The sequence below is a fragment of the Nannospalax galili genome, unplaced genomic scaffold, assembly GCF_000622305.1.
Source record: "Nannospalax galili isolate Female #2095 unplaced genomic scaffold, S.galili_v1.0 scaffold286, whole genome shotgun sequence".
In the NCBI taxonomy this organism is placed as follows: Eukaryota; Metazoa; Chordata; class Mammalia; order Rodentia; family Spalacidae; genus Nannospalax; species Nannospalax galili.
The window spans coordinates 3,342,303-3,369,960 of NW_008359442.1; the positions used below are offsets into that span (position 1 = coordinate 3,342,303).

The 27,658-nt window shown below is 42.3% G+C and overlaps 1 non-coding gene across 1 annotated transcript; it reads left to right on the forward strand.

The window, feature by feature from the left end:
- The first annotated feature begins 13,762 nt into the window (after positions 1 to 13,762).
- LOC115068441 lies at positions 13,763 to 13,947 on the forward strand. Its single transcript, XR_003847789.1, has one exon. It is a non-coding gene; the product is annotated as a U2 spliceosomal RNA (small nuclear RNA).
- Positions 13,948 to 27,658: the final 13,711 nt, after the last annotated feature.

A 27,658-nucleotide genomic window follows, 5' to 3' on the forward strand; every position in this document is an offset into this window, starting at 1 on the left:
AACGACGTATGTTCTCCCTCATATGTGGCTCCTAGCACCAAATCCTTTCAAATTCCAAGTCCTTTTAATAAGATGGTACTATACAGCAGTCCCTTCTGCATGAAATAACTACCACCATCATGACTTCGGCTGAGCGTGATCGCTAAACATAGCCACAATTGGGCTTGTTGACGATTGTGCTCATTCATTAAAGGAGGGCCAAGCAGGTCATTGGACCCTCACCAGAGTATCCAGCCACTCTTCCCAGCTAACTGTATGTAATTTGGCCCTAATCACACATGGTCTTCTGGATTTGGGGAGGACTAAAGTCTGGGGAAGGCTAAGAAGAGAAGGCTTGATCCATGCTGGGTAAAGACTTTCCAGTGTGCATATCCCCAGGTCACTCATACACCTCCGCAATCCCTCAGTGATATCTGTAAGTAAGCTCAGTAAATTCATTGGTTCCCCAGGAAAACTTTAATCAAACATTGGTTTGACACTAGAACCTTAAAATGGGATAAGCATTGCTTAGTATCCCCAGGAAAAGAATTCTCACAACAGATAGAAAATTTATTTGTTAATGTTCTTATGTCTCAAAATTATTCAGTCTACGTCCCTATTCCCTATTGGCAATTTGGGTAACCCCTTCAGAGGATGGTGTGATAAAAACAGGAGGTAGGAAATGGCTAGGCAGTTAGGGTAAAAAGACCCCAAAGAAATGTAGCCAGTTTCTTGGTTAAAAGTCAAAATGTCCTTGGGCCTGTTAGCAACACACTCTGTTCCAAGGCCAAAAATGTCAAAATGTCAGAAGTATTTAGGAGCTTGTATCTAATCCTTGAAAGATTTTAGGGTTACCTCTTCAGAGGAGGGAGTGTTGGAGGGGCAGGAGTGGGCATGGATTTGATCAAAACACCTTATATGCATGTATGAAATTCTCAATAAAGTTTTTGTAAAAGTTAAAAAAAAAAAAGATTATGAGCCTGGTGTGGTGGCACATGCCTATAATCTTAGCACTAGGGAGAGGGGGTGGCAAGCGAGGAGACTCATGACTTTGAGGCCAGCCTGGGCTACATACCACAATCCTGTCTCTAAATGATGATGATAATCATGACACAGATTCTTAGGCCATAACCCAACACTACTGAATTGTAAGAATAGGTCATAGGACATAGGAACCAGTCATTTTACTTTTGTTTGTTTGCTTGCTTGTTGGTTTGTTACAGGGTCTCACTCTGTAGCCTAAGCTAGAATGGAATTCACTATATTTCTCTAAATGGCCTTTAACTCAAGGATATCCTCCTGCCTCAGTATCTAGAGTCCTGGGACTACAAGCATATGCCATCATACCTGGCTAAGAACCAGTAGTTTTAACAAGCACCCAGGAGACCAGTTTGGGAAATAATGGTTTACACTCTTCTACAGTTGAATGCAGTCATAGCAGCTTGAACCAAGGACCAAAATTTTCAGCCCAAATGCAGGAGCCTTTGTAGAGAGAATTCACTCTAAATGTAGTCAAAGGAGCAAGAACTTGGAGCTCAAAGCAAGATTGCCTTTCCATGTCCCCTTTGATGTCTGAAGGCCATGTGGCATGCTCTAAATGGAGGAATGTAACTAGAAGTGGGGTAATTGGAAGAGCTTTGTCCTTTAACAAATGCCAGGAATAACTTGTCACATTGATTTTCCCTTTCTAACACGGACATGGACTACCCTGTTGAGATTCCGTATGACAGCACCTTAAGGAAATGTATTATGATTAGAACTCCCTGCCAATCCTCAATGGATGCACATGTGAGTGAAAAATAAACTGTTGTTTCAAGCCAGAAGAATATCTTGTGATTCTTTGCTATTACAGTACAATTCAGCTAATCCTGACTGATAAAGTCTTTCACTTCTTTAAATTTCTAGCCTTCCCAAGAAGACAGCAGTATCACAAATACCATTCTCTGAGAGAAGTTAATATGAATAGGTAAATTTTTTCCTGAGAAATTTAAAGTTCAAAGTGCCAATTTTGGGCTGAGTACCAGATGGCTTGTGTTCCATGTACAAGACCCTCAGTTCAAATTGAGTCTCTCATTAAGCTGCTTGAGAGTCCAAAAAATAAATCTGACACACAAAATTACTACAGCAGTAATAAAGGTATGGTGGCATGTACCTTTAAGCCCAGCTCTCCCAGAAGCAGGTAGAGCTCTGTGAGTTCAAGTCCTGCCTGGTCTACATAGTGAGATTCAGGCCAGCCAGGGCTACATAGTGAGACCCTGAGAAGAAGAAGGAAGAGGAGGAGGAAGAAGAAGAGGAGGAGGAGGAAGAAGAGGAAGAGTTAGAAGAGGAGGAGGAGGAGGAGGGGGAGGAGGGGGAGACAAACAAACAAAAAGTGCCAATTTTAGCTGGGCATGGTGGTACAAACCCATAAATCTAAGCATTTGGACAGCTGAGGAAGGAGGAGTTCCATAAATTCAAAGCTAGCCTGGGATACAGTGTGAGACCTTTCTCAGAAAATACAAAAATAGTGCAGAAGCAATAGCTAGTGGTTAAGAGCACATAATGCTCTTACAAAAGACCCTAGTTTAAATCCCAGCAACCAGGTCAGGCAGCTCTCAGCTGCTCCTGCGGCATTTGATACCTCTGGTTTCCACGGGCACCTACACTCACGTGCATATACCCACACACAAACACATACATATATACATAATTAAAAATAAAAATAGAGGCTGGAGGAGATGGTGGTTTAGCTCACTGACTGCTCTTGCAGAGGACATGGGTTCTGTTCCCAGCACCCATCAGCTCACAATTGTTTCTAAGGGATCTGTAAGGGAACTGTTCTAAGGGATCTGACACCTTCTTCTGGCTTCCACGGGCATTGCACATACAAGTACATTTAAATACATGCAGGCAAAACACTCATACACATAAAAAAAGAAGTAACCCCCCCCCAAATTTTTTAAATAAAATAAAAATCTTGGGGCTGGAGAGATGGCTCAGTGGTTAAGAACACTGACTGCTCTTGCAGAGGACCCAGGTTCGATTCCCAGCACCCACATGGCAGCTACAAAGCATCCTTAACTCCAGTTCCAGAGGAATCTGAAGCCCTCTTCTGATCTCTGTGGGCATAGCATGACACGGGTACATTCACATACATGCAGGCAATACACTCATACACATAAAAGAAAAATAATAATTTTTTTTTTTTTGGTCTTTTTGAGACAGGGTCTCCCTGTAGCCCCAGCTGCCCTGGAACTCACTATGTAGAGAGATCCGCCTAGAACTCACTATGTAGAGAGATCTGCCTGCCTCTGCCTCCCAAGTGCTGGGATTAAAGGTGTGTGCCACCACGCTTGGCATAAGTAAATTATTTTTAAAAAATAAAAAAATAAAATAAAAATCTTTAAAAATTTTAAGAAACAAAACAAAACAAGGAGAAGCACAAAAATAAAGTACCAAACTTAATATTTCCAAGTTAAATGCATGTTGGCAGGCAGAGGGTTAAAGACCCTTCTGCCAGATCAGCCATTCTGGTCAAGCTAAAATGCAGAATTTCTCTCCCTCCTACTCTGGATGTCGGAGTCTCTAATCTGTAATTCTCAACACCAATTAATGGACTCTGGGAACATTTTTCCGGAAATAACTACATGAGAGGGTGGGGTATAGCTTTCTCCAAAACTGATGGCTGTAAGAATACTGCTGTAGTAATTTTGTGTGTCAGATTTATTTTTTGGACTTTCAAGCAGCTTAATGAGAGACTCAATTTGAACTGAGGGTCTTGTACATGGTATACAAGCCATCTGGTACTGAATTACACCTCCAACCCTTTAAACTTTTTCTTTTGAAACAAGGTCTTACTAAGTTACCTGTGCTAACCTTGAACTTACTGTATTGCCCAGGCTGACCTCAAACTTACCATCCTTCTGCCTCAGCCTTCAAAGTATTTGGTATTACAGGCATATGCCACCATGCATGGCTACCTAATACAGTTTCATGCTGTCCAAGATGTGGGTGTTTAAAAAGTTCCAACCCTGGGGCTGGAGAGATGGCTCAGTGGTTAAGAACACTGGCTCTTCTTGCAGAAGACCCAGGTTCAAATCCCAGCACCCACATGGCAGCTAACAACTGTCCATAACTCCAGATCCAGGGGATCTAACAGCTTCTTCTGACCTCTTTGGGCATTGCATGACACAGGTGCACTTACCTACATGCAGGCAATACACACATACACATAAAATAAAATAAATAAACAAATAAAATATTTTTTAAAAAAGTTGCAACCTTACTTAAGCTTTAAGAATTAACCTAAGACTGTGTTAAAATACAGAGATGATGAATTCTAGACATTAATTTCTTTGAAATTTAAATCTCAATGTCAAGTGAATTTGATTTCAGGCATTTAATTCCTTTGAATTAATTTTATGTGGTTTTAATCTTTAGATTTAATTTTCCCTGGGAATTTGATAATGGGAAAGATGGTCTGTGTTGACTGAATTTTATTTTTGAAGTATCTTAATGGTCCCAGGTGGCCTCATTGCAAACCCTCTGTAATGTGAGATTGAAAAATGGTACTGAATACAATGGTAAACACACTATAAGTTTTCTTTAACTAATATACTATTTGTGATAGTTTCTTTTTTAAAAGCAAGATTTTTGTTGTTGTTGTTATTGAGACAGGATCTCCCTGTAGCCCCAGCTGGCCGGGCACTCGCTATGTAGACCAGGTTGGTCTTGAACTCACAGAGATATACTTGCCTCTGCCTCCTGAGTGCTGAGACAAAAGGTATGTGCCCACACCTGGCATTTTAAAAACATTTCATTTAATTTTATGTGTATGAGTGTTCTGCCTACATAGACATAAATGTACCACATGCATGCCCGAGGAGGCTGGAAGACGGTGTCAAATATTCTGGAACTGGAGTTAAGAATGGGTGTTAGCCACCATGTAGGTTTTGGGAACTGAACCCCAGGCCTCTGCAAGAGCAGTCAGTACTCTTAATCACTGAGCCATCTCTCTAGCCCCCAATAGTTTCTTCCTTATACCTATTTCTAGTCACTTCTCTCCCCTGCAGGGTTTGACATTGGGAGCTTGGGCTGGTTTTGAGAAGGTCTAATGTCTAAGCCATTTTAGCCCTATCCCAAAGGTTGGGTTTTGGGAACTGAACCCCAGGCCTCTGCAAGAGCAGTCAGTACTCTTAACCACTGAGCCATCTCTCTAGCCCCCAATAGTTTCTTCCTTATACCTATTTCTAGTCACTTCTCTCCCCTGCAGGGTTTGACATTGGGAGCTTGGGCTGGTTTTGAGAAGGTCTAATGTCTAAGCCATTTTAGCCCTATCCCAAAGGTTACACCTTCAGTCAAGCACACAGAGCCCCAAAATTGACAAAGCTGGAATCAAGGTGTCTCAATATGGAAGAAGCAGTACATGGAAGGATTTGCATTTTGACACAGGGTCCTCTTGTCTCAGCCTCTAGAGTGCTGAGATTAGAGCCCAGAGCCTCCAGGCCTACTACTGTGTTCCTCTTATTCTAAGCAAGATGACAGCATAACTGGGAAAGAGGTCTGTTTCCATTAAAACTCTAATATGGGCTGGAGAGATGGCTCAGGGTTAAGAGCACTGGCTGCTCTTGCAGAGGACCTGGGTTCAGTTCCCAGCATCCACATGATGGTTAACAACCATCCATAACTCTAGTTCCAGGGAATCTGACACCCTCTTCTGGCCCTCACATGCATTGTATACATGAGTGTATTACATGCAGACAAAACATTCAAACACATAATTAAAATGTTTTCTTAATAAAGAAGAATGTGAACAATGGAAGAAATAGTGAACTGTTTCCTTAAAAGAGTTGGATATTATTTTCTGTAGAAGAGGAAGTATAAAGCAGGCCTTGAGAGATGGGCTAAGTTCTGATAGGCAGAAAGGTGAATGATGTTTCAAATGAAATAGAAGGTATTATGCAAACAATAAGAAATAGAAAAGTATAAATTGTGTATGCTGTTCTGGGATGAATGGCTACGCTGAACCATTGTAGCCTCAGAATAAGACTGATTTGCCTCAAAGCAGGCTGGATTCAGAGCAAGGTTGTTTCAGGCTCCAGCAAAACCATTACCTTGTCAGACAGAGTTAACTATACCAAGCCCTACTCTGTCTTAGGGCATTGTGACACTACAGGGAAAGAATTCTCCTTTTTAATAAATACAGCCAGACCATTTGGAGTCTGAACTCTTGTAATTCGTAATGACTCACCCAGATAACAAGTCCCAAAAAGAAACTAACACACAGGTGTCCCACCCAGTAAGACCTAAACAACCAGGGCACTGTGACATTGAAACATAGCCTGACTGACTGATATAGAACCCTGCCCAAGGCAGATCCTTACAATGCCTCCGCCCAGACAGTTTTTCTGTACTGTTTTACTCAGGGCAGCTATTCCACAGTGTATCTACTAAACTATTCTGTCTTCTTCAGTCCTCAGTGAATTCATTCAGTCTGTACATCACCAGTCAATGCTGTACTCTGCACAGCATAAACATGTCATGTGACTTTTCCCAAGGACTTTATTTCTATGCACTTCAGATAAAGAGGGCAACAATAGACCAAAGATAGGATTTCACCGGTCTAGCTTGGTGAACCAATGAATTTAAGTGGGGTTATTTGTAGGAGCATGGGCAACTTACCGGCAGCTACACCATCAAAGAGTCACCCTACCCCCAGAAGTTACATATCATCAGGAAGGGGAGAGACCCAGTGCCCAAGTCCTCCCCAACTCCTCAATCTGAATGTTAGTGGGGTCAGTCTTGTGAGGATCTGTACCAGTGATCACAACAGCTCTCATTCAAGAGACCAGAGATCACGTCCAATCTCAAAACGCAGACACACAACAAAATGAAATGGTGCAGATATTATGAGTATATTCCACATAAGACTTGGCTTGATAGGAGAGGATACAAAGATCAGAGCAGTGCGAGGTGACACACACCTTTCATCCCAGCACTTGGGAGACAGGGGCAGGTAAATATCTCCAAGATTGAGGCCAGCCTGGTCTCCATGGCAGGTTCCAGCCCAAATGTAGCTACAGGGAGACCCTGTCTCAAAAAGACCAAAAACACCACCACCACCACCACCACCACCATCAACAACAAAACCCCAAAGTGAGATCATCAGAATGGTAGGCTGGGCTGGATTGATTCAGCTGTCGACTTGGCACATCTAAGAAGGAACTTCATTTGGGGGAATTTCCTTTATTGGATTGGCTTGTGGGCATATCTGTGAGGCATTTTCTTGCTTGTTGAGTGATGTGGGAGGGCTCAGCCCACTGTAGATGAAGCCATCCCTGGGCAGATGGTCCTGGGTTGTATAAGGAAGCAGGCAGAGCACAGGCCAGAGGAGCAAGTCAGAAAGCAGTGTTACTCCATGGTCTGTGTTCCATTGAGTGTTACTCCATGGTCTGGAGGCTCCTGCCTCCATGTTCCTGCTTTTAATTCTTGCCCTGGCCTCCCTCAATGATGAACTGTGATTGGGACATGTTAGCCAAATAAACCCTTTCCTCTCCCAAGTTGCTTTTGGTCAGTGTTTTATTATAGAAATAGAAAGCAAACAGGACATAGGCTGAGTTCAAGTTTGTGTTAGTCTCAAGTACTAGATTCAAGCATTAGGACTTCCTTGTCTTTATTATGTAGATAATAGGGCAATACTGTTTAAATTTTTTTAATTTACTTCTTTATTATGTGTATGAGTGTATTGCCTGCATGTACATTAAGTGCACCTGTGTCACACAGTGCCTGTGGAGACCAAAAGAGGGCATCAGATTCCCTGGAATTGGAGTTACGGACAGTTGTTAGGAACCATATGGGTGCTGGGAACCAAACCTGGGTCCTCTGCAAGAACAGCCAGAGTTTCTTAGCTGCTGACCTATCATTCCAGTCCCTGTCTTTTGGATTTTTGAGATAAGGTCTCAGTATGTAGCCCTGGCTAGCCTGGAATTCTCTCTGAGGAGAGAGTTCTCAAACTTGCAGGAATCCTCCAGCCTCTGCTTCCTGAGTGCTGAGATTACAGCCTCACATCACCACACCTGGTTTCATTTCTTTAGAGAAACTTTTTATTTTTCTTTTTGAGACAGGGTCTCACTGTGTCTCCCTGGCTGGCCTGAAGCTCCATATGTAGACCAGGCTGGCCTTGATCTCATTGAGATCCACTTGCCTCTGCCTCCCAAGTTCAGGGATTAAAGGCATATACCACTATGCCCCCAGTGAAACTATTTTTTTGAAGTTCAAGGATAATTTTATTATAGTTCAGAGAGAGACAATAATAGGGTAGACAACAGGAAAGGCAAGCAGTCAAGCAGTCTAGTCATTACTGCTGATGATAGGAACTGATATCCAAAAGCCTACATGGATATTTGATTTAGATTTTGTAGGTAAACTTGACATGGCCAATATGGATCACTTTCCCCTAAACCAGGCATTACCCAATACTTTCCTCATCTCAAGAAGTTGACTGTATGGCCCATGTTAACAGCAGAAGTCTGAGAGTCATTCTTTTGGAGGGATGCTGTGTGTATTAGTTACTTATTGCTGTGACAAACTACCTAACAAAAGTCACTTATGGGAGGAAAGATTTATTTGGCTTATAGTTTAAGAAGGGGTACAGCCATGGTAGCGAGAAGGCACAAAAGTGGGCACATGCAACAGCCAGTCACACTGCATCCACACAGCAGACAGAGGAATGCTGGTGCTCAGCTCACTTTCTCTTTTTTTCCATTTTATTCAGTTTAGGATCCTAGTCCATGGAATGGTAGGGCCCACATTCAGGGTGGGTCTTTCTACTTCAGTTAAACCTCCCTAGAAAAGTCCCCACAGATGCCTAGAGGTGTCTTGTAGGTGATTCTAAATCTAGCAAAGGCAGATAGTAAAGATTAAGCAGCCTTGGAGACTGAAACCAGGGAGTATGTACGAAGCACACATTTTATCCCTGGGTTAAACCCCTATTCTCTGGGAGTCATTCTTGATCTTCCCTGTCTCTCATCCCACATTCTGTTTCAAATCTTGTTAGTCTCCAAAATATTTCTCATATGTAATGTGACCACTTTTCACAATCTGAAGTGTTGCTTCTCTAATTTCATCCTCGTCTCCCAGGGGGTTGTTTGAAACAGCCTCGAAGCAATCTTCCTACTTCATTCTTAACCGTTTTATCTAGTTTCCAATTACAGTCAAAAAAAGATCTTTTGAAAGTTTAAATTATATCATTTTCATGATTCAAAATTTGTCTGCTGGGCTGGCAAGATGGCTCACCGGGTAAATGTACCTGCTGCCAAGTCTGACAAGCTGGGTTAGATCTCTGGTCCTCACATGTTGGAAGGAGAGAAGCTAATCCCACAATTCTCTGACAACTGCATGTGTATATGCACATACACATACAACCCTAAAATAAATTTAAAACCATAATTTAAAAAATTAAAAATGGCCAGATATGGTGATACATATCTTTAATCCCAGTACTTGAGATGTGGAGGCAGGTAGATGTCTATGAGATCAAGGCCAGCCTGGTCTACACAATGAGGTCCAGGCCAGCTAAATAGAGAGACCCTCAAAAAAGAAAAAGCAAAAATTAATTAATTATTTAAAAAATAGCCAACGTGGTGACACCTTTAATGTCAGCACTCAGGAGGTAGACACAGACCACTCTGATCTATATAGCAAGTTCCAGGCTATCCAGGGTCTCCCCTGTCTCAAAAGAATGTTAGTGGTCTTGCAGTGTGTGTTTAATATTTTATTTTTATTATTTTTATTTTATGTGTATGAGTGTTTTGCCCACAAGTATACTGTAAGTGCACCATGTGCCTGTAATGCCTGTATAGGCCAAAAGAGGGTGCTGTATCCCCTGGAACTGGGGTTATGTATAGTCATTAGCTGCTATATGGATGCTGGGAATGGAACCAGGTCCTATGGAAGAATAGAAACTGTTAACTGTGGAGCCATCTCTACAGCCCCAGTCTTGCAGTGTTAATAGGATTGGGTTGCTCAGGATATGGAGAGCTCTGCTCAGGCTTGGATAAGTGCATGAGACAAAAACAGGGCATGAGGTGAAATAGGAGGAAAAGGGGTCATCTTTGCAAGGCACTGTTTTTAAGTATTTACTATAAAAGTTTCTGTTGGCTTATGAAGCAAAAATTATAGAGAACAAAAAAATCTCCAATCAATTGAAGTTATAAAAGATGTTCCTATAGAAATGAATGTTTCTGTACATGGCTGTAATCCCAGCATTTAGGTGGCTGAGGCAGGGGGATCATTCAGGAGTTGGAAGCCAACCTGGCTTAAATAGTAAGTTCCAGACCAGCCAGGGCTACATAGCAACACTGTGTTCCCAACAACAAATAAATAAATTCCCCTTATCTCATGCGGGTAAGTACTCCTCAGTTGACATAGTTACTTCTTTTTTTTTTTTTTTTTTTTTCTGTCCTTTTGAAACAGGGTCTCCTTGTAGCCCCAGCTGGGCTGGAATTCACTATGTAGACCAGGCTGGCCTCGAACTCACAGAGATCCTCCTGCCTCTGCCACCATGCCCAGTGATATAGTTATTTCTTAACTTAAAAAAAATTTTTATTTTTTAAATTTTATTTTATTAGTTTTAAATTTATGTAAATGTGTGTATATCTGTGTGTGGGTTTGTGCATGTGAGTGCAGTGCTGAAGTTGCAGGCTACTGTGAGTTACCTGAAGTGGGTGCTGGGAATCGGACTCAGGTCCTCTGGAAGAACAGCTCCCAGGCTCTTAACAACTGAGCCATCTCTCCAGCCTCAAATCTTTGGCCTTTGAGCTTTGGGTGAACACCTAAAACATATCAATCAAATGCAAAAAGACTGAAGCTGTCAATTTGCAATAAGCACAAGTTTAATGAAATAGATGAAAGTACTATACAAAATGCTTTAATCATACACAATACTGTTAGCAAGTGAAGATCTTTAGTCATTTGGATTGACAATGGAAGCAGAGAACACAGAAAAGAAATATACCTCAAAAATAACCCAGCTCTCTGGAGGCAGAGGCAGAGGCTGAGTCAGGCAGATCTCTGTGAGATCAGGGCCAGCTTGTTCTACATAGCCAGTTCCAGGCCAGTGGGACTACAAGGAGACCCTGTCTCTAAAATAAACACAAAACAAAACAAAACAAAACAAAAACAAAAGCAAAAAGGGGGTAGAGAGATGGCTGAGTGTTAAGAGCATTGGCTGCCCTTCCAGAAGACCTGAGTTCAGTTCCCAGCACCCACATGGTGGCTGACAATTGTTCATAACTCCAGTTCCAGGGGATCAAATGCCCTCATCTGGCTCCGTGGCATTGCACTCACAGGTGCACTTATATACAGACAACACACATATGCATAATATCAGTCAGTTACCAGATAAAACCAAGTTCTGCACGTTGTCCTTTGACCTGAGCTGTGGTATATGGTATATATACACACACACACACACACACACACACACACACACACACACACACAGTATTTAAAAATTACAGTAGTTCAGATTAAAATTGAGTTACAAAATGACTTGTGAATATTCCTCTCTTTGGAGACCCTCCCACTTTCAGGAATTCTTTCTCATTTTTTTTTCTTAGTAAATCTATGTTGATCTGCTAAAAGCAAACAAACAGCAACAAATCCAAAACAAAAACATACAAAAATTCCAAAAACTTTGTATGTCTAGCAACAAAAAGAAGCATTAGGAAAACTGATAGGCACTTGGTCATGATGGTGTTTGTGTGTGTTGAAGAATTACAGACTGATCCCAAGACTTTGTGAATGTTAGGCAAGTACTATTCTAGTAAACCACATCCCTAGCTCCAAGAAAAAGATTTTAATAGACATTTTACCAATAAAGATATATAGATGCTAATGAAGCAGCTTTAGGTGCTCTTCTTGTTACACCTAAATGCCTTTATTCAGAACCTTCGTTTTCTACGTAGTCCTCACTGGGAAGACATAAATTAGAGTGCTAAGGAGATACTGCTACAGTCTCACTAGAATGGTTTGAAGTTTAAGAAGACCGACCAAGTTAAATGTAGACAAATGTGGAGCAACTCAAATTCTCATACGCTGCTGGTAAAATATAAGATGGTATACTCTGGAAAACAGTTTGTTGCTTCCTAAAAGTCATACGCATATCTATCATCAGATCCAGACAGTCTGCTCCTAGATGTTTACTCAGGAAAAAAGGAGACACATGCCTCATGGAACTATGTGTGTGAACATTCATAGCAGCTTCCAGCACAGAGGCCAACACAGGTGGCCTCCATTTATCATAAATACAGCCACCATGCCAGATGGCTGAGGCCTTAACTACCACAGATACAGTATTCCTTCATTTGGGCATCTTTTTTTTTTTTTTAATGACAGGATGTCCCTATGTAGACCAGGCTGTCCTTGAACTAATAGAGATCTACCTGCCTCTGCATCCAGAGTTCTAGGATTAAAGATGTGTGCCACTAGTTGAGAGTGCTAGGATTAAAGGTGTGTGCCACAAGGCTTGGTGATCTTGGCATCATTTGCTCAAGATTCAAAGTCTATGGAGGACAAATCTGGATCACAATGCTGTCAGCGCAGTAGGAGGAGGAATCACAGCTCATAGGCTTCTAAAGATACAGGAAGGAGCTTAGTTCCTGTGAAGATCTAGGTAACAGGCAATTTTCCCAAATATACAAGTAGCTTCAGAGTCTGGCCATCAGTTGCTTCTTAGATTATTGGCTAAGATCAAGTACTGAGGCTGGAAGGCAAAACAATTACAGATGTCTACTACTCTAAGGTTCTGAATAAAGGCATTTAGGTGCATTTTAAGTAGGGCCACGCCCTCAAAGGATTAGGTAGATGAATTCTTTGTCCAAGTTATTAACTTAGGTACTGTCACCTCAGCCCTGGTGAGTGGTAGAACACTAACTCAGCATGCACAAGGCCTTTGGTTCAGTCCCTTGTACCACCAAACACAAAACACAAAACTGCCTGTAAATCTTAACTCTTACATTTTGCTTTTTGAGACAGGGACTCCAGTAGCCCACACTGGTCTCAGATTCCCTATATAGCTGAGAGACTGGTCTTGAAGCATCTCCTAATGCTTCTGCTTTTATCTCTCAAATTTTGGGATATAGGTGTATACCACCATGCTTGCTTTTGTTCATTTGTTTTTGGTATCACAAAATTGGGTCTCTGGAGCCCAGGCTGGCCCTTAAACTCACTGAAATCCTCCTGCTTCAGCCTCCCAAGTGCTGTGATTACAGGCATGAGCCACCATGCCTAGTTGAACTAGGTCACTGTAATTACAGAATTGGCTCACAGTGAATCATAATACTGAATGGTGGCAGTAAGCATATGCTGGCCATATAGCTTTTTTACACAATGAAATAACTGGGCTTAGAATACTGCTACTAGATAGAGTCTCTTCAAATAGTGTTGCTTAACACTGAATTGCTACCTATAGGCAGGCAGTGTGTGTCTATAGGGCCAAGACTAAGGAATCCCAGGTAAAAGGACCATTTGACCCTAGGAATCTGGAATAGCCTGGGAAACACAGTGAGACCCTATCTTACAATAATTAGTCTAGGTTTGATGCTGATCATCTGTAACCCCGATAGTCAAAAAGCTGAGGCAAGAGTAGCACAAGTTTGAGACTAGCCTGAGCTACACAGTGAAAACTTGTCTCAAAAAAGCCAAAACCAAATAAACAAATGAATAAAAATAAATTACTTGGCTATCCATAGACAAAAACATCTATCTTGACCTAAATGTTAGACTTCATTTGAAGATTAATTCAATCACATCTTTGCCTTTTGACTGAATTCAAGTGTAGTTTCTCTTCTTACCTGTTTAACATCTGATACCTCCTTTATCTGAGACATATTAAATGGACATTTGGAACATGGAGATGGAATAGGAGTTTGCTCTATCTACTCAATGCATCCACTGAAATTGCAGTACCTCCAGAACAGTGCACACACACACACACACACACACACACAAAACCAATGAATTCAAGTGGATCATATTAGACATGGTGGTGCATGACTATAATCACAGTACTTGGGAGGTGGAAGCAGGAGTATCAGGAGTTCAAGGCTAGCCTCAGTCACGTAGGGACTTTGAGGCAAGTCTGGGCTATAGAAGACCCTGTCTCAAAAGCACAAAGACAAAAACACAAAGTGTAAGACATGCAACTGGGGCTGGAGAGATGGTTCAACAGTTAAGAACACTGGTTGTTCTTGCAGAAGACCTGGGTTCGAATCCCAGCACCCACATGGCAGCTAACAACTGTCTATAACTAGCTCCAGGGGATCCAGCACCATCTTATGGCTTCCATGGGCATGGCATAAACATGGTGTACTTACATACACACAAGCAAAACACTCATATGGATTTTAAAAAAAAAGCAGACACATAAAAAGAAATTGGTAATTTGAATCTCTTCAAAATTAAAAGCTTGTTGAGCATCATGGTTCAAAGCAACAAATGACAGAAGCAAGTCAAGGGAGGAAATGTTAACTTTGACTCACAGTTCCAGAGTCTGGTCCATCATGGTGGGGAAATGATGGCAAGAGAAGGCCAAGGCAGCTGGTCACAGTCCCTCTGCAGTCAGCAAACAGAGAGAAAGAATTCGAGAACTCATCTTGCTTTCTGCTGTTTAATTCAGTCCAGGAGCCAACCCCTCAGAATGGTGCCACCCACATTCACAGTAATTATAGATCCTGTCATGTTGACAATATTAACTGGCATCTCTGCTCATGCCTATAATTCTAGTACTAGCCTGAGGGAGGAGGACTACCATGAGTTCAAGGCCAGCCAGGGCTTCAGAGTGACCCACCATGTGAGTCTTGGGTATCGAATTGAAATCATCAGGCTTGGTGGCAAACACTTTCACTGGCCCTACAAACCTTCAACTTCTATCCTTGGGTAAATATTAAAACCCAAACATTAAAGCTTGCTGTTTTGGACTCTGGTAACACTACCCTAAGGTGGACTCATGCATTTATTGCTCTGGCTTCCCTTTCTGCTTTGTTTCTGGCATTTGGAGATTTTCTTTTGGTGTGTGAGCTCATCTATAGTTGTTTGTATGTTTAACTAAACCCCTCCTATTGAAGAAAGGCAGCTCAGGCTGCCATCCCCAGAACTGGAGACCCTTAAGGAATAAACTTATAACTCTGACATATTAGACATCATTGGGCACAAAAGGGAATAATTATGGATGTTTAACAAATCTCTAAGACAGACATGGTGGTGCATATCTGTAATACCATCACTTTCAAAGGTGAAGGCAGTGGAATCAGGAGTTAAAGGTCAACCTGGGCTACATGAGTCCCTGTGTCAAAAAAATAAAAATAAAAACAAAAACAAAAAGCCCACAAATTAAATTAAATATCTATTTGATATTTAAATGCAAAAAAGAGATGTTCAGTACTGATGCACTTTGTTCTTTGTTTTTTGTTTTTCCTTTTGACAAGTTGTGAATAATGTAGGAGGTCACAGCTTCCCTCATAATTAAATATAGTAAAGAGATGTATTGTTTTTTTAATGGTAGTTGGAGTAATTAACAATAGTCAGAGGAGAGATAGTAACTAATGCACAAAGAGGAGCTACACTTTTTCCACCTACCCCAGTTCATACATATATAAATAGAACAGGCTTTGCTCATAGGCAGAGAATGGGATTGTCTACATGAATAATTTGAATAGCCAGAAAGATATTCACACTTAATCACATCTGATGCTTGAAATATTAACCATTTGCAATCTGTACCAAGCAGAATCTCTGTTGAAATGTACAGACTTGTGAGAGGGTAATATATCAAATCCCTAATTTTCCAGAATGAATTATATATTCATTAATTTAATAAACATTTATTGAATGCCTACTGACTGCCAGGTTTGAGATCATGAAATTACTTGTCCTTACAGAGTTCACTTTTGGAGCTAAAAAGGGGCTCAGTGGTTAAGAATCCTTGATGCCCTTGCAGAGAACTCAGTTCAGTTCCCTGCACCCCACATTAGGTGGCTCACAACCACACAGAACTCCAGTTCCCAGGAGATCTGATGCTGTCTTCTGGCATCTGCAGGCAACCATACATACTCGGCACACGCACACGCACGCGCATGCACACACACACACACACACACACACACACACACAGACATACACACATATACATTAAAAAAAAATCTACAAACCTATGTCAACTCCATTATATAGGCTTTGAAATGTCCCGTGCTTCACCCTGTAGTCCTGCCAGCTTTGGACGAGAAGGGGGATTGAAATCTTTATGGTCACTCCCAGATCTATACTTTGGCTTCTGCTAAACTAATTCTTGAGTAATTAACTTACCATGGAGTTTTCATTGTCCTGTTCCTGTAACACTTCAACATTAGCACAGAACCTGGCTGTTTTTCTTAATTTCTATATAAAAACCATTTGTATAAGTGTGTATATATGTTTGGTGGGCATGAATAAAATGTAAATAAGTATGTATGCTAGTGTGGCCGGAGTTGTCTCTGGGTCTCTTGCACTATGACGCAAACCACATAACATATCTTTATGTACATTTATTATTATCATGAGGGGGGAGTTACAAAGAAACGAACACCCAGTGCCTATCTCTGAGCTGCTCAGCTACACATTGCCCAGCTGCCCACTGCCCAGCTCTGCATTGTGGCTCAGAGCCCACCATCCCAGATCAATCCTATAGCATGCCCATAGTCACTGCTAGCTTTTGCCCATGCCTCAGGGGCCAGCAGTCTCACCCCAGGTCCATAAGTGCCAGGCCATTTTGTTCTTGAGTACACTCAGCTGCTGTGCCCCCTTTACAATCGAGGCTCCCCTTTCAGATGGGGCCACAAGCCCCTCCTTCCACGGCTAACTCTCCACAGTCAATTCCCCACAGGAGGCCGCCCCCCTTGGAGGAACCAGGACCCCTGGGGAACACAGCTAGAAATCTAAGTATCTTAAAATTTAACATACAATATTTTAAAAGATTTTTTTTTTTAAATGCTGGGTGTTGTGGCACATGCCTTTAATCCAAGCACCTGGGAGGGAGAGGCAGAGGCAGGTGACCTGGTCTACATAAGTGAGTTCCAAGCCAGCTGGGGCTGCAAGAAGACCCTGTTTCAAAGACCAAAAAAAGATTTAAAATATGTATTTGTGCAACCCCTATGGAAAGCAGTGTGGAGAACTCTTAAAAAACTAAAATGAGCCTGGCATAGTGGTGGCACACCTTTAGTCCCAGCACTTGGGAGGCAGAGGCAGGCAGATCTCTGTGAGTTCGAGACCAGTTTGGTCTATATAGTGAGTTCCAGGCCAGCTGTGGCTACAGGGAGACCCTGCCTCAGAAAAAAGACCACAAAAAAAAAAAAAAAAAAAAAAACTAAAAGAAGTGAACCTACCATTTGACCAAGTTATACCATTCCTTGACATATACCCAAAGGACTCATCCTGTTGCAGAGACACTCGTACATCCATATTTGTTGCTGCTCTTTTCACAATAGCTAAGAGATGGAAGCAACCTAAGTGCCCCTCAACTGACGAATGGATAATGAAAATATCCTACATTTATACAATGGAATTTTACTCAGTGGTAAAGAAAGACAAAATCATGAAGTTTGCAGGTAAATGTATGGAACTAGAAACTGTTATACTAAGTAACACAGACTCAGAAAAACAAATAATTTATGTTCTCCCTCATATGTGGATCCTAGCACCAAATCCTTTTAAGTGAGTGTGTATCCAGACATAACTGCAGGAACCACAATAATGAAAAAGAACCACGGAGGTAAAGAGAAAGAAAGAACCTGAGAGAGAAGAACAGTAGGAGACAGGTGTTACTAAGGGAGAAATGGATAAAAAATGGGGTTATTTAAATGGGGGGTTATACAAGGAACCTTGGGGATAAAGGGGAAGAAGGAGCTCAAGAACTTGAAGGTAAGACCCTACTGCTGAAGACAGAAATACTTTGGACACAGGATTTGGAGTAATAGAGCTGCAACTGACCTGAAACCACTTCCCCTGAAGGTTAGTCCTCATAGCTTTGGAGAGCAATATGAAGGTACCAAGGGAAAACATCAATGTAAGGTCCAACCCCAGCTTCAAGACCAAATAACCATATCAATGGCTAGCATAGCATACAATATTGGTGCAGTAGTGGACTTTTATCTTGGGGGCAATCAACAGATACCTAATTGAATTAAAAGCCCACTCAGTGAGAGGAAACTCAAGTGTGGTAATGTAAACATAACAAAATACACATGGCTGGAGTGGTCATATATATTAGAGAAAATCCCAAGATTGTCACATCCCTAGGCTAATGTTATTTTTTATTATGTACAATATATGTATCCTTATATTTACACACAAATATCCCAGTCACCACTCATCAAAGAAACTCATTTTACACCAGTTGGAAGCTATTACCATGTACCACAACTAGTCACACACAGACATTGTCTTTGAATTGCCCAGGCCTAAGTGACACATCTACAATGCAACCTCTACACCTAAGGCTCATGGAACATAGAACAGGGATAAAGAAGAGGACACTAATGAATCTCTCAGTTCTCGTTAAAGAAGCTCCCTCATGCAGTGGAGGGCCAGGAACACAAAAGTCCATAAATGGCCAAAGCATAGAGATCAGGATTCTGCTGAATGCTGGTTCTTGGACAGGACTCCTTTATTAAACTTCACCCACCCAAGGCTCAGGGACCATCTTGGAAGAGGGGGTGGAAAGATTGTAAGAGCCAAGGAAGAGGTATATGACCATATGGAAATAAAATCCTACAAGCTCTTGAGAACCTTCTCATATGATTCTGTGGCAATGGTGTCAGCATACACAAGTCCCATGCAAACTCAGGCAGACAAAAACCTAGCATTGAACTGGGAAAATGAACAGCAGACCCCCATCTTATCTGAAGAAATATTGGCAACTGATTACTGCTAGGTGAAGAAGAGCTGGTCTTCCTAAAACAAGGGACTCTCAATAGGCTGACTAGACTTCAGTGGATGGACTTGCACTGGGGAATGGCTGGGGACACTGACTTGACACAGTGGGCCTTAACAGGGATGACAGAGCATATGGCTCCAGTGAGGGTCTATGGGAGGGTGCCAGTGGGGATGGGGGTATAAAGATGATTAGGACTGATTGAGATGTTCTATATGAAATACACAAAAATTCAATAAAAACAAACTTTAAAAAAAGGTGTACACTACAAAAAATGTATGTGTATGTATGTGTGCTTGCTTGAGTTTATGTGCACCACATGCATGCAGGTACCCCTGGAAGCCATAAGGTGTCAGATCCTCTGGAACTAGAAGTACACACAGTTGTGGACAGCTTGATATAGATGCTAGGGAACCAAGCCTGTATTCTTTGCAAGAGCAGTAAATGCTCTTAACATCTGAGCCACCTCTCCATCATCTCCCCCTACCTGTTTTTAACATACACTATTTCTTTACCTAAAAGATCCATTTCTGTATGGTTCCTAATTTATGGAGTTCATTGACTGGTGAGACAGGCAGAATTAAACAACTCATTTTATTGGTATTATTAGATGGTGTTGTTAGGTGGTGTAAAATGGCATAATGGATGCTCTCGATAGCAGAACAAAGGAAATGAGCTAGACTGGGAGGCCTAGAAAGGCTTCTTGAATGGTTAGTTGGGAAGAAGGATGGCTAGAAATGACTCATCTAATAAACTACCATTCGATCCACTACATCACTCCTGGGCAAATACCCAAAGTATTCTATATCCTACCATAAAGATACTTGCACACCGATGTTTATTACTGCTCTATTTGCAATAGCAAAGAAAGAGAATCAGCCTAGGTGGCCATCAACAGAAGAAGGGATAATGAAAATATGGTACATTTACACAATGATGTTTTGTTCAGGCATAAAGAAAAGTGAAATTATGAAATTTGCAGGAAAATGGATGGAACTGGAAACAATGACAAATGGACCTGGTGTGGTGGCACATGCCTTTGTTCCCAGCACTCAAGAGGCAGAGGCAGGCAGAATGCTGTGAGACTGAGGCAAGCATAAGGAGTTCCAGGTCAGCTGGGGATCCAGGAGAACCCTGTCTCAAATAAACAACAAAACAACAACAACAACAACAAAAAGCTCACAGTTTAGTTAATTCCATATTCAGTCAAGTTGGCAACCAAGATTAGCCATCACAGTATGAATATAGGCATACTCATACCATATGAGGGACCACAAGAGGGGATAAAAGAGGTTTTTGGGGTGGTAGAGGACACATAGGAAGTGAAAACAGAAAGGAAGGAGGCTACCAGGATGGAAAAGGATAAGGGAGACAGGGTGTGGGGGAAAAGAAGGTGGGAGGAGATCAACAAAAACAAATTTTGTTTGAGTCTGGAGAGACAGTTCAGTGGTTAAGAGCACTGGGTGTTCTTCCAGACCTGGATTCAGTTCCCAGCACCTACATGGCAGCTAACAACTGTGTGTGTGTGTGTGTGTGTGTGTGTGTGTGTGTGTGTGTATTGCCTGCATGAGTGTAAGAGCACCAGGGTTGTGCAATACCTGTGGCGGTCAGAAGAATTCCCATGGAACTAGAGCAAGGGACAGTTATTAGCCATCATGTGGATGCTGGGAATTGAATCCAGGTCCTCTGCAAGAGCAGCCAGTGCTCTTAACCACTGAGCCATTTATCTAGCCCCCCCACTCACCCCCAACAACTATCTATAACTCCAGTTCCAGGGTATCTGCCCTGCCGCCCTCTTCTGAACTCTGTGGGCATTGCACACAAGGGTGCACTTACATACATGCAGGCTAAACACTCACACACACAACTAAATTAAAAAAAAGAAGGCAGGATGTTTTGCTTCTTTTTTGGTGAGACTAAGGATTGAACTGGGTGCTTCACTCATGCTAGACAAGTGCTCTATAAAGGAATTATAGCTCCAGACCTTTGTACTTTTTGTGTCAAAACAGGGTCTTATTATGTTGCTCAGGCTGAACCTTAAACTCACTCTCTAGCCCAGGTAGATCTTTCTTTACATTTTTACTTATTATTATTGTGTATGCATGTTGGTATACATGACATGCCTTTGTGTGGAGATCAAAGGACAGCTTTTGTGAACTTCATTTGCTCCTTTCACCTTTACATGATTTTGAATTTAGGTTGCCTGGCTTGCACATCAAGTGCCTTTGCCCACTGAGCCATTTGCCCACCCCTTTAAAAACTTTATTTACCCTTATGTCTATGAGTGTTTTGCCTGTATGTATGTGGGTGCACCCATGTGTACGATGCCTGTAGGAGCCAAAAGAGGGCACTGGGTCCCTCGGAATTAGAGTTGTGGGCAGTTGTTAGCTACTATGTGGGTGCTAGGAATCAGACCTAGGTGGTCTGCAAGCACAGCCAGTGTTCTTAACCTTTGCAGCCATCTCTCCAGCCCCTGACCTTTTATTTTTCAAGCACACAAAGTATTAGATTTCATTATAGCATGTTCAAACAAAAAAAAGGTTTTTGATTTTTAAAAAAATTTCTGTGTATCAGTGTACCATTAGCACATGTCTGAAACTTCAGCACTTCTTGGGAGACAGAAGCAAGAGGATCAGGAATTCAAGGTCAGCCTCAGACCAATCTGGGCTATATGATCTACTGTCTTAAAAAAAATGGAACACTAATACATTGAGTCAGGCTGCATTGCATTCATAATGCCCAAACCATAGTGGGTCAGTATTACTATTATCATTAATCTTTTTTGTAATTTTGTCTTTTTTTTTTCTTCTTCAGGAGCTGAGAACCCAGGCAAACAGTTTACCACTGAGTGAAATTCCCAACCCCTTATTATTCTTTTTAAAAAAGATTTTATTTATGGGTAGGCAGAATCAGCAGGCACTTGTTGTCAAGCCTGAGGACTGGAGCTCAATCCCGGGGACACACACGGTGGAAGAAGAGAACAGACTCCAACAACTTGTCCTTAAACCTCTACATGTGTTCAATGGAATACACACACACACACATACACACACACACACACAAATAATAAATAAATTTAAAAAATATTTTTAAAAGATTTATGCGTATGTATCTAAGTGTATGCACACATGTGTGTGCAGGTATGCATGGGTATGCACGCACATGGAGGCCAGAAGAGGACACTGGGTGTCATCCTGTATCACTCTCCAATGATTCATTTGAGTCAGGGTCTCCCTCTGAACCTGGGGTTCACTGGAAGCCAGCAAGCCCCAGTGATCCTCCTATCTCTACCCTCTTGGAGTTGAAATTACAGGTGTGCTCATTATATGGGTTTCTGGGATCTAAACTGTGGTCATGATTGTGCATCAAGTGCTCTTAACGGCTCAGCCAGGTTTCTACCCCCCGCCCCATATTCACTATTTTTTCATACTGTATTCCATCTCAAGTCAAATAGAAAACCTGGATCTCTTTGTCTGTCTTCCTAATGTGGTAACATTGAATAAATTTCCTTTTTCTGCTTTCCACTATTAATTTGGTTCTTTTAACTGGTTTACTGAGGCGGTAACCAAACCTGGCTTGGTAGGGCACAGGCTGTGACCTTAAAGGTGGTAACAGATCCATCTTCCAGGTTGTGATGTGAAGGTAAGGTTTAAATAGAAGGCAAGATAGTAGATATGAGCCGGGTATGATGGTACATGCTTTTAATCCCAGCACTCAGGAGGCAGAGGCAGGCAAATCTCTGTGAATTCAAGGTCTGTCTGTTCTACATAATGAGTTCTAAGCCAGCTGGGGTTACAGGGAGACTCTGTCTCAAAAAGACCAAAAAAAAAAAAAAAAGAGATAGTATAGCTAAGTAGTCTGGCCAAGGTGTGGCCCATTATAGGCTCAGTTCCAGTCACTCCTGAAAGGTCTTCAACAAGTTGTAAAGTTTTCTCTGGGAGACAGGTCTCCTCCTCTGGCATTCCTTGAGTTTTTTTTTTTTTTTTTTTTTTTTTTTAAACCTCCCAGTAAGGAGATTCCTAGTAAACTCTAATTTCTTGGGTTCTATTGTTTCAATAGTCTGATAGCCAAAAGAGAAGGCCACAACTGTCTCTAGAATATATATTCATTTATTTGTAGGCAGACCAATTGCTGTGGTGCATCCTTATAATCCCAGCACTGGACAGACGAATGCAGGAGGATTGCTGTGTGAATGAGAGAGAGAGAGAGACAGAGAGAGAGAGAGAGAGAGAGAGAGAGAGAGAAAGGGAGAGAGAGAAGAGGAGAAGCTGCACTCTACAAGACCAAGTGAACCTCAAGATTATGGAGAGTTAAAATGTGGCAGGCCAGAACCAAATTATCTTCGGCTATTTTTAGTCTCTTTGAAAGCCATCTGTTGCCCACACCTGTGCCTGACCTAGCATTCTTGTGACTATCTTAACCTTACAATGTGTTCTTAGCAGACAGATAATTTTCACCAAGTAAAAAGCTGAAAATGTCATGAGCCAGCATCTGAAATCTCTAGCGGTTTTCCCCCACTTTGCTGTAACCCACCTGTCTGTGGCTCCCACCAATGTATTCAGTAAATACTTTGATATGTAGCTTTCTTTATGCTGTAACTAATAAAAAAAAATCTCTTGTTATCAATTTTCATAGTAGAACATGGTACTGGGGAAATTTGAAGCTCTGTTCCTGGCAATGATCATTCATATTTGGCTCTAGAATAAACTCATTTCCTTTGAGGTGAGAACTCTGTTTTGTTGGGGGGGGTTCTTTTTGAGAAGGCAGTTCTAGCTGGCCTGGAACTCACTATGAAGACCATGCTGGCCTTGAACTCACAAAGATCTGCCTGTCTCTGCCTCCCGAGTACTGTGGCTAAAGGCATGTGCCACCACACATGGCCTGAGGCCTGAGAACTGTGGGTTTTTTTTTTTTTTTTTTTTTGGTCTTTTTGAGACAGGGTCTCCCTTGTAACCCCAGCTGTCCTGGAACTCACTATGCGGACCAGGTTGGCCTTGAACTCACAGAGATCCGCCTGCTTCTGCCTCCCAAGTGCTGGGATTAAAGGCGTGCTCCACCATACTGGCTGAGAACTCTGTTTTTATGTCAATAATTACAAGTTAAACTGGGATACACTGCAAAACCCTGTCAACCAACCAATCAACAACAGACATTTTCTTGGAATGGGGAGTGTAACTCAGAGGCAGAATGATTGTCCAGTTTATGCAAGGTCCTGGGGTCTATCCCCAGCACCACACACAGACATAGACACACACACACACACACACACACACACACACACACACACACACACTTCTTCTTTGAAGAGCTAGTGAATTTTCTAGATCTTTTAAGATGGGTGACTATTTTTGCTGTCCTGAGGGGCATAAGGCAGTGAGTGTCTCCTTTAGTTCTGGATCAATGGATAAAAGGTATATTATCTTTTGCTAGAGTTTCCTGGCCTCTAAGAGATAAAAATGCTGGGAGTTGGACTTGTGGGTTGCTCTCTCCAGTGATGAGTATGTCATCTAAACAAACTTAAAGCCTTCTAGTTTTCTCACCTGTAGGCATTTCAATGGCATTAAGACCATTTTTTAGAAAAATTTTGTCTTAATTTATTTTATGTGTATGGATGTTCTAGCCTGCATGTATTGTGCATCTGTGTCATGTAGAGCCCTATAAGGCCAAAAGAGGGCAGTGCATCCCCTGAACTGGAGTTACAGACAGTAACAGAGAGTTACAGACAGTTGCTAGAGGACCTAAACTGGGTCCTCTGTAGGAGCAGTCAGTGCTTTTTCCCTCCAGCTCTAAAAATGTTTTTGAGATAGTCTCACTATGTAGTCTTGACTGACTTGAAATGCACTATGTAGATTAGGTTGGCCTTGAACTCACAGAGACCTGCCTGCCTCTGCTTCCCAAATGCTGGGATTAAAACCATGAGCCACCACACGTGGCCTACAGTGGGATTTTCTATTCAGTTTTATGTGGAATAATAGGAAGAAACTTTACATCTTTTGCTCCAAAATCTTTTATTCTCTTTTACTATTCTAGTTCAGATGCATGCTTCAAGGAGCTCTGCCATCATCTGAAACTCCTTGTACATCTGAAATCCAAACATTCCTGTTCTTCTGGACACCTCCCCCTCACCATCTCAACATGCTCTACCACTGTAATGCATTCAGAAGCAGTTTCTGCTAAAAAGCATTAACTCCTCACCTGAGTGCACAAAGTAATGGAAAGCCTGACACTTCTGCCTTCATTTTGTGTCTTGACTCTGCATAGCCATGCCAATCAGGAAGTTGTGTCTGTCTACTTCTCTCAGACCCTTTGAGGCTAAGGCATAGAGACAAGCCATTGTGCTAAACACACAGGCACTTCAGATTCCTGAAACAGCAAAACCTCACAAGTTAGCTTCCCAGGTTAGACCACTCCCAAAAGAACAATTAATTATGATGGATAGGCTACACCCTGGATAGCAGAAACTAGGTTGGTCCCTTCAGGCAAGGACAGCAATTAACATTATCTGAAACTGTGAGGAGATGGGCAGACCACACCTTGATCAGGACTTCTTAATTACTTCTACCCCAGCACCCCCAACTTTGTTCCTCCTCTATTGACACCAAAGCTCATGTCAGTAAGCCCAAAGACTATGCTCATTGTACTTGCTAGGTAAGGGCTCTACCACTGAGCTAAATCCCAACCCCCAAGAGCTGAAGCTTCTGTCCTAAAACTCCAATTGTAATTCTTCCATGTCTCTGTTTTATTGCTATGAGTCCTCTACTCAGTTACCTTTATCTAGAGATAATGTCGATGAAGCTCTGGCAGAGAGAAGGCTCCACAGTGGTAGGTGATACCAACACAAACAATGTGCTTTTCCTCAAACTGGAGACCTTGCCCACTCTCGCCATCTGCATCCACATACCTTCAGCCTCTCTCAGGGGCTCCTTCTGTGAATGAAAGTTCCAAGAAAAATTCTGCATCTTTGACTGAACTTCCTGCAAGGCTGACCAACTGATTAGTACTTTAATAACTGTCCAGAGTTTGGAATGCTGCAAATCCAGAGGCTATTTACAATTATCTTGGGCCACTTTTAGCCCCTAGATAGCCACTCTCTGCAGACTAGCTAGCCTTGAACTTTTTGCAATCCTCCTGCCTCTACCTTAAAAGGGGTTACAGGTGTACACCACCATGCCGTTTTTTTTTTTTTTAATTTTATTTTAAAATGGTCTCTCTAGCCCCATCTCACCTGAAGTCACTATATGGACCAGGCTGACCTTGATCTCTCAAGAGATCCATCTGCCTCTGCCTCCTGAGGGCTGGGATTAAAGGCGAGCATCACCACGCCTGGAATCCAGGTGGTTTTATTTTATTATTATTTTTTTAAATATGTAAGAGTGTTATGCCTAAATGTACTTAAGCACACCCATGTCATGCAGTGCCCACAGAGGCCATGAAGAGGGTGTCAGATCCCCTGGAACTGGAGTTATAGCTGGTTGTTAGCCACCAGGTGGGTTCTGGGATTTCAACTTGGGTCTTCTGCAAGAGTAGTCAGTGCTCATAACTGCTGAGTGCTTTCTCTCTCTCTGCCCTCACAGGGTTTGGTATATTGCTCATGCTGCTCAAACTCAATCCTTCTGCTTTGACTTCCCAAGTGCTAGGATTACAGGCAGATGCCATAAATGCCCTGCTTTAGACGGTTCTTCTTACTTTCAGGTTAAAGCTCAATTCTCTCTCATTCTCATTTGTTCAATGCCCTCTCTTGCAAGCAATCTACGGCCATTCTGAAGGGCTCTGAATTATTAGAAAACATGCTATTCTGTCACCTTAAAGATGGATCTTCCTTTTTCTAACCAACGGTGCACTCAACCCTTACAGCTTAACAGAAATATCACTTCTCGGAAACTGATATCCCTTCAGTTAGAATTCCCAAGGCACAGACCGGTCATGGTGGTACTCGCCTTTAATCCCATCACTGGGAGCACGTAGATGAGGTCAGCCTGGTTTACATGGCGCTTCCAGGCCAGCTGGGGCTACAGAGAGACCCGTCACAAAAAGCAAAAGCAAAACCAAAGAACTCCCAAGACATTCCATACTTATCTAGCAGTTAATAAAGCAGTCTTGTAAAGCACTGTCACTAGTCTTTATCTCCGCAGTCCTTTTAAGGCTCTAAAGGCCAGAAACTAGGTGCAATTGAGCCTTCCACTAGAACTTAAACGGTGTGACCCACACACAGAACAGTTCAATTAACATTTATTGAATAACTTGTCTTTGAAATGAAGGCGGCTGGGAGTAACATCAGAAAGGGGAAGTTTAAAAGGGTTAGAGAGAATAAGTAGGATACATACAGGGTTCTCTAGGGTATGCAGATGCTTCCACAAACTTTCTTTTTAGGCAAGGAGGTATGTAGTCCAGGCTGGTCTTGAACTGACCACCCTGCCTGCACCTATCTCCCAAGCCTGGGATAAAGACATGCGCCACCGCGCAGGGCTGCGCCACCATATTCGGTGGCCTACAAGAGGCAGGTTCCGGTGCTGGACTCGCCGGCCTCGCATTTCCCGCGGCTGCCTCTCGCGGAGCCGGTGCCACCCCGGCCGCGGAGTCAGAGCCCGGCCCGCCCCTCCGCCGCCTGGACGTCTCCCTCCTTGTCCCTCCTCCTCCCTCCTCCCTCCTCCTTCCACCGCCCCGCCCCGCCCCGGAAGTGACTTGAGGCCAGTCCGGAACCTCCGGGCCCGGCGGCTGCAGCGTCACCAGCCGAGC